The following is a 6,579-nucleotide window of genomic DNA, read 5'->3' on the forward strand; positions in this document are numbered from 1 at the left end:
ATTGATAATCCAGCCACCTAGATTCGAGAAAGAAAATACCAATGATGTGGGAAAGAACTGGTTGAAATACGAGAAACAATGTGTAGAGAAAAGAGTAAGGCAAAGAGATGTTAATACAGGTCCCACTCCCTGATTTATTTGATCGACTTCCACTCTTTTGCCTCCAATTCTTCCTTTTCTGCTTTTATAATGAATACTTGTGGTATAAATGGAAGTAGCTCAGACTATGAATCCAGATAATCCAAACTAAAGACCAGTTATTCATAGGATGATCTCAAATATCACTGAGCCTTAATATATTCACCTGCAAAACGAAGATAATAACACCTGTCTGTATGCCTCACCATGCATGTGGGAACAATGTATTACATATGTGTATATATGTGTGCATTTTATTACCTAAAACTGGGCATTCTAGATGCATACTGTGAACTTTTTTCTGGTGTCCTGCCTTGGACCAATTCATTACTGAAATTTTTGGAACCCTTGAACATTTAATTTTAGATAATGATATCTAGATTTTTCAAACTATTTCAGATTGACATACTGAATTTCTTATTTTCACACTATTTTTACATTGCCCTTTTGACAAATAGAATTTTGATATAGCTTTACTTTAATGTCTAGGAAAAGGTTTGGTTTTGAATGTTTTGGAGGTACAAGCACACCCTTTATATTTTACATGCAATACTATAATATAGAGATCTTACATATGACAAAGTTTTCCTATAAGTAGTGAGATGGACTCATGAGTCACATATGAAAAGTAATCTTGTTGTTTTATAATCACACCAGGCAACTGCTCTATATATTCATGATCTAGAAAATATAAGTAAACAAATATAATTTGGTAAGTTTGGTAATTTCAGAAGTGAATGTAGACTTTGAGCTGTATTAACTGAAGTTGAAAATTAGACCACCAGATTTCAACTACCCAGCAGTAATTAATTCCAGCATGTGAAGCTTAATTAAGGAAAAACAAAATATATCACAAATTGTCGAAAAGGAAAGCCACCAACTGATGACACAGGACTATTTAAATATATTAAAGAAATGGTGCAGTATGTTAAGCATGTAATTCCGCCAAAATTCTCCCAGCTTTATTTTGTCTTCCTTTCCATATCCTTGGCTCTCAAAAATTCATTCTCAGTTCTTTGGCAAAAGAGACTGGAAGAGACCAGAAGGAGGAGAGGGGGAGTGGACAGCTCATGCTAATGCCACTCTTGATTTCATATTTTTGTTAAAAAATCCTACTTTGTGCATATAAAATATAGTTCATTTCTTATCCTGAGAGTTACCCTGGCATATGGCTCAATTGGAAACATCAAGGTTTTTAGTTCTTTTTTAAATGGCTTGCCTCTTTTCCAGACTTTTCTTCAGATGTATTGTCAATGCCACTTTTAGAGTCTATCACCCGTGAATTGGTAAAATCCTCTTCACTTCCTGGCCAAGAAGGTCCTGACCATGAAAGTAGACGAACAGAGAATGGAGAAAGTCTGGGAGTCCAAGCATCCATCTGAGTAGTTTCTTTTTCAGGTATGACTGATCTCATGTTCTTGGACTTTTTTGTAATGTAAAAGATGTGTTCTCTAGACCCAGAGAGAAAACTCTTTCCTACTTTCTCCTCTTCTGTTGAGTTAAATAACCCAAAGATATCTCTTGAACTCTATAATCATGCTCCAAGGCCTATGTACCCAAATGAAGTTCCATGAGTCCAATTCAATCTGAATCTTCTTGATAAAATACAATGCCAAGTAACTTACCTGCAAGAACATTCCTACATATCTGAGGCCTTTCAAAAGCAATGTTGGGCTGATGTGGTAATGACATGAGTAGAGTCGCCAGTTCCTTAAAGTTGAATGTGGACTGTAGAGAAATAATAATACCTTGTAATACTACCCATCTTGGATGAAATTTTTGGTTTCAAAAGTACGGAAATACTTATCCAATTTCATTCATCATGACTGCTCTGTCTTAGTCTGCAATAAGTACAGGCTAGAGTCATTGGAATGCATCGAATTATTGGATAATGTCAGATCCTGCCCAAAGAGGGAAAGAGAGATAGCCTAAAAGTATGTATCAAATAAGGAAGTTTTGAGTAGGAAATAAAAGGTAAAGGTAAAAGGAAACAGAAGGAAGTAGTTTGTTCTTTAAATTATTTTTCCTTAAACAGGTATAAAAACATAAGAAATATTTCTTTTTTTGTAATGCTAAAAAAGGTTTCAAGGGTACTTTATAAAAGTGACTTTCAACTCCTAGCTGGGTGTAATTTCTGAGGCCTGAGGCAATTGTCAGTCACTTTTTCAAATTGGAGAATACGGTAATAGTTTAAAGAGGTAGTCCTACTTCAGTTCAGTATGTATATTCAAAATCTAAATATCATTTGTAAACAATATACATAGAACTTCATGTGGCAAAAAAATTACAAGTTATAAAAATTCATTTACAATTGGAAACATATAAATGTCTGCATCCAGACTTTTTGAAGGACTGTGCAAGGTTATACTTTTCCTTAGCAAACTCTTCATCTATTTTCCATTTTTCTTACCTGGCAGGCAGCTAGAGGCTACAGAGTCAAATAATGAAGTTGTCTTTCATTTAGGTATAGTTTATTAATGGCAAAACACTAATCCATTAATCAACTTAAAACAAGTCAGCAAATTAAAAAAAAAACGGTATCTCCTTTAGTAACAGAGATCACATGCCTCTTAAAAAGGATCCATTATCTCCATGGGTTTCTCAGCTGAAGTTAAAAATCTAAAAATGATTTTTATTCATTTTTCATTAATATGCAAAATTATTCAAATTAGATAGTAATTAACCATCTACTCAGTAGAAAACTGTTTCATGTTAATTTATGATAAACTCAGTTGCCGCTTTGATTGAGATTGATTCTTGGTGTTGAGAATCTATCATGAATACAAAAAAGCACCTGAAAAAATATTTTTAAACACCTAACTTATTGCTCAGCTAATTACATGGTAGCTGTGTTCACAGACTGTTCCAAAGAGAGGCTATGGAACCAAGACCAGCGCCGAGGAAGCTGTGCACACACTCTTTCATGTGCTTCTGGTAAATTTCATCCTAAAACACTCTGTCTTTGGTTGCCTCAGTTTAGCTGATTCGTATCATTTAGGGGTTTATCATCGTTTAATGCAGCCAACTGACATAGTCTAGATCAGACTGCCTGGATAAAACAAAATTTCAATAAGTAAAGAACTATGGAAATTTTTATGTGTTCTCGAGATCAGTTCATGTCACTGGATACTTAGCTCAGTGCAGTCAGTATGATTTGTAAACAGACTTCAGCTTTACTTTCTGTAGATGAGAAACAGACCTCAGTCGTAGAGGATGAAAGGGTGATTATCATGGGCTTGTCAGGCCAGTGGAAGTCATTTTCATTCTCAACAACAAAAGCTGGAGTTGAGTATCAGTGACCATAGGATATGCAACTGAATCTAACACTGAAGACTGCTATTCAAAACGTTGACCCCTGGGAGTAACAAAACCATGGGGACACAGTTAGTGACCTTCTGTTAGCACTTTTAAAGTACACAAAGGAAAACACCTACTACTTTCAGTACCTATTTGGTTGCAGGGATCAACTATGGGTGAGAATTCCTGTGGCAATAGATAAAAAGGAAAATCTAACTCCAGCTGGGTATAGATGGCTCCCTCAATCATCCGTTTAAAAGCATGTTATTGTGGGATCACAATAGTACACACTACATTTGGCAAGCATTTTACCTTAGGTTTATATTTTTATGCAGTAAGATTTCAGACATTATATCATTTGCTCCTCTGCCAGGTATGCTGCACACATATTACACTCATCTTCCAGATAAAGGCCCTGAGGCCTGAGCAGTGTAACTGTCAACAAGTTAATCATTCAGTTAGATAAGGAGGGACTGGGATTGCTGTTTCTTTTCCTTTTTTTTTTTCAGCTATCCGCTGTTTTTCAAAATGCCTCCCAAATGCTGATGACCTACATCAGCATCACCAAGGGTGCTTCTTAAAGATGTCAGTTGCCAGACCCTTTCTCAGGTGGGCTGTGTCAGGCTCTGGAGAAGCGATCTAAGTTATTTCCATTTCTAAACTAGCTGCCCAGGTAACTAACACACACACACACACACACACACACACACACACACACACACACACACACACACACACACACACACACACACACACACACACACTTAAATGCACTGCCTATAACTCTTCTCTAAACAGTCGATCTCCCACCCCTGCCAAGTGTACATTGTACCTTCAGGGAATGGAACAAATGGGGAGTGTGATACCCTTCCATGGATCCTCCTGGGGATTTTCTGATATGGTGAAATATAGGGTAATTAGCAAAATATCCTGAAAACATTGTCCTGAATCTTTGCAGCAATGTCTGAGAAGGGTAATTATAGAATAATGAGCATAAGCCTAAACAAAAAGGAGAAAAATCTGCATGCAAAAAGCAACACCTTGAGAGTTTTTGAAAGGTATCTCTACAAAACTGAGTGGTGAAATGACTGAAATTTGAAGCGTACTGCTAGTTCCCATAGGGTACAGTAAGTTCCCACTCTAGATAATATGCATGCACATTCGTTCTGATAGAATTCTAAAACAACAGAATTAGCCATAAGCTAAGAGTTGCCATGATTTATGTTTTATAATAGCCCCTCCTTTCCATTTCCTGGTCAGCGTTCTGGATGATTGTTCCATTTAGCACATATTCTCTAGTTTGTTTCTCTCGCTTCAAGTCTATTTTACATTTTCCTGTACTGAACTGCGTTTGCCATCTGCTGATCCAATTACTTATACAATCCAAATCCTTTTGAGTCTGATTGTTTTGTTCCTCATTATTTGCTCAGCCTCCAGTTTTAGTATCCTCTGTAAACTCTAAAATCTTGTTTTCAATACCTCATCTGAATTACTTATATACAATACAAGCCAATTAGCTCAAACTTTAGGTTTTCCTAAGGCTACTTGGGTCTGAAGGGATTTAGATTAGTTGAGTGGATTTGGATCCTAAGAAAGACCTGACAATTCACTCATCTAAGGACAGCTGATCCATCAGAAACTGAACCATCCTCTTTAAATGGGGAGGAATCAAAAAGCAGGAAACATACAGATTCTAAAATGATACTGTATGTAATAACAATATTATCATCATTGTCATCATAATCTTTATTATTGTTACCAATTACTATTATCTCATCAACTGTTTATTAAGTTCCCACTGTAAGACCATCTCTGTGTAAAACAATAAATCTACCCAAAGACTAGAATTGAAGATACAAGGCCAACATATAAGCTTTAACTGCCCAGCTTATTCCTCATTTACATCTGTTTCGGTAAATTATATTTTTTCAACCAGATTTGTCCTTTATTTGGTACCTCAACATAGTTTCTCTTGAACCCTATAGGCTGATTTTTTCTAGCATGTTACCTAGCAAATAATGGTAAGTTTAGGAACATTAAAGGGCTCAAAACATATTCACATGTTTAATTTTGCCTGCAAAAACCCTTACTAGGACTTCCCTGGTGGCGCAGTGGTTGAGAGTCTGCCTGCCGATGCAGGGGACACGGGTTCGTGCCCCGGTCCGGGAGGATCCCATGTGCCGCGGAGCGGCTGAGCCCATGAGCCATGGCCGCTGAGCCTGCGCGTCCGGTGCCTGTGCTCTGCAACGGGAGAGGCCACAGCAGTGAGAGGCCCGCGTACCGCAAAAAAAAAAAAAAAAAAAAAAAAAGAAAGCCAGGAGGTAAACAGACTCAAAGGGATTAGAAACCCATTCAAAGGTCTGCACGGCAGATGTGGGGATCGAGGTTTCCTCTTCAGGAGTAACAGCAAACAAGGGTAAGGGGTCGATACTGTTTTTACTCTTCCCAACCCTGAAGGGTGACTAACTCCTGGTAGCTTCTGTACCTCCTAACAATCCCATGTGACACTTAGCGGGGGTGATGCTATCTCCTATTATTGTTTCTTTCTTTAATGTACACTTGCCAACACCAACTCAACCAGATTTTAAACCCTTGAATGTTATTCTTTTCCTCTTCCCAGGGCCTAGCAAACACTGATTTCTCCATAATAGATGTCCAACAAATGGTTATTGATAAAGTATATTTATTTTATTTCAACAAGTATTTACTGAGATGCTAAACTGAATACTTTGAGGAGAAGCCTAAGCAAGGCAGTTTTCAAACTGTTTAAGGAACTTTAACTCGGTTGAAAAAATTAAGTACATGGGATCAATTGTACAAGGTTATAGGAGACTTAAAAGGAGGGAATCCAGGGTAGTTTTTGTAGTTGAAACTGCTCTTTCCAGACCACAAGCTACCACGTAATGCATCAACTGGTTGATGCTGACTACAGTAATAGCTCATTTTATTTTCTCTGAATATTAACATTTATTATAAACTTTTGTGGATTGCACGTCCTTTAGATTACCTGCATCTAGTAGCTGGAAAAGAACCTCTGTGATAGTCTTTAGCTCTAATTAAAAAGAAATTATTACATGCCCAGGAAAATATATCCAGTCAATGGAGGCAAGATGAGAGATGCATGCATATAAACCTCAAGCTCAT

The sequence above is a fragment of the Mesoplodon densirostris genome, chromosome 14 (genome assembly GCF_025265405.1).
Source record: "Mesoplodon densirostris isolate mMesDen1 chromosome 14, mMesDen1 primary haplotype, whole genome shotgun sequence".
In the NCBI taxonomy this organism is placed as follows: domain Eukaryota; kingdom Metazoa; phylum Chordata; class Mammalia; order Artiodactyla; family Ziphiidae; genus Mesoplodon; species Mesoplodon densirostris.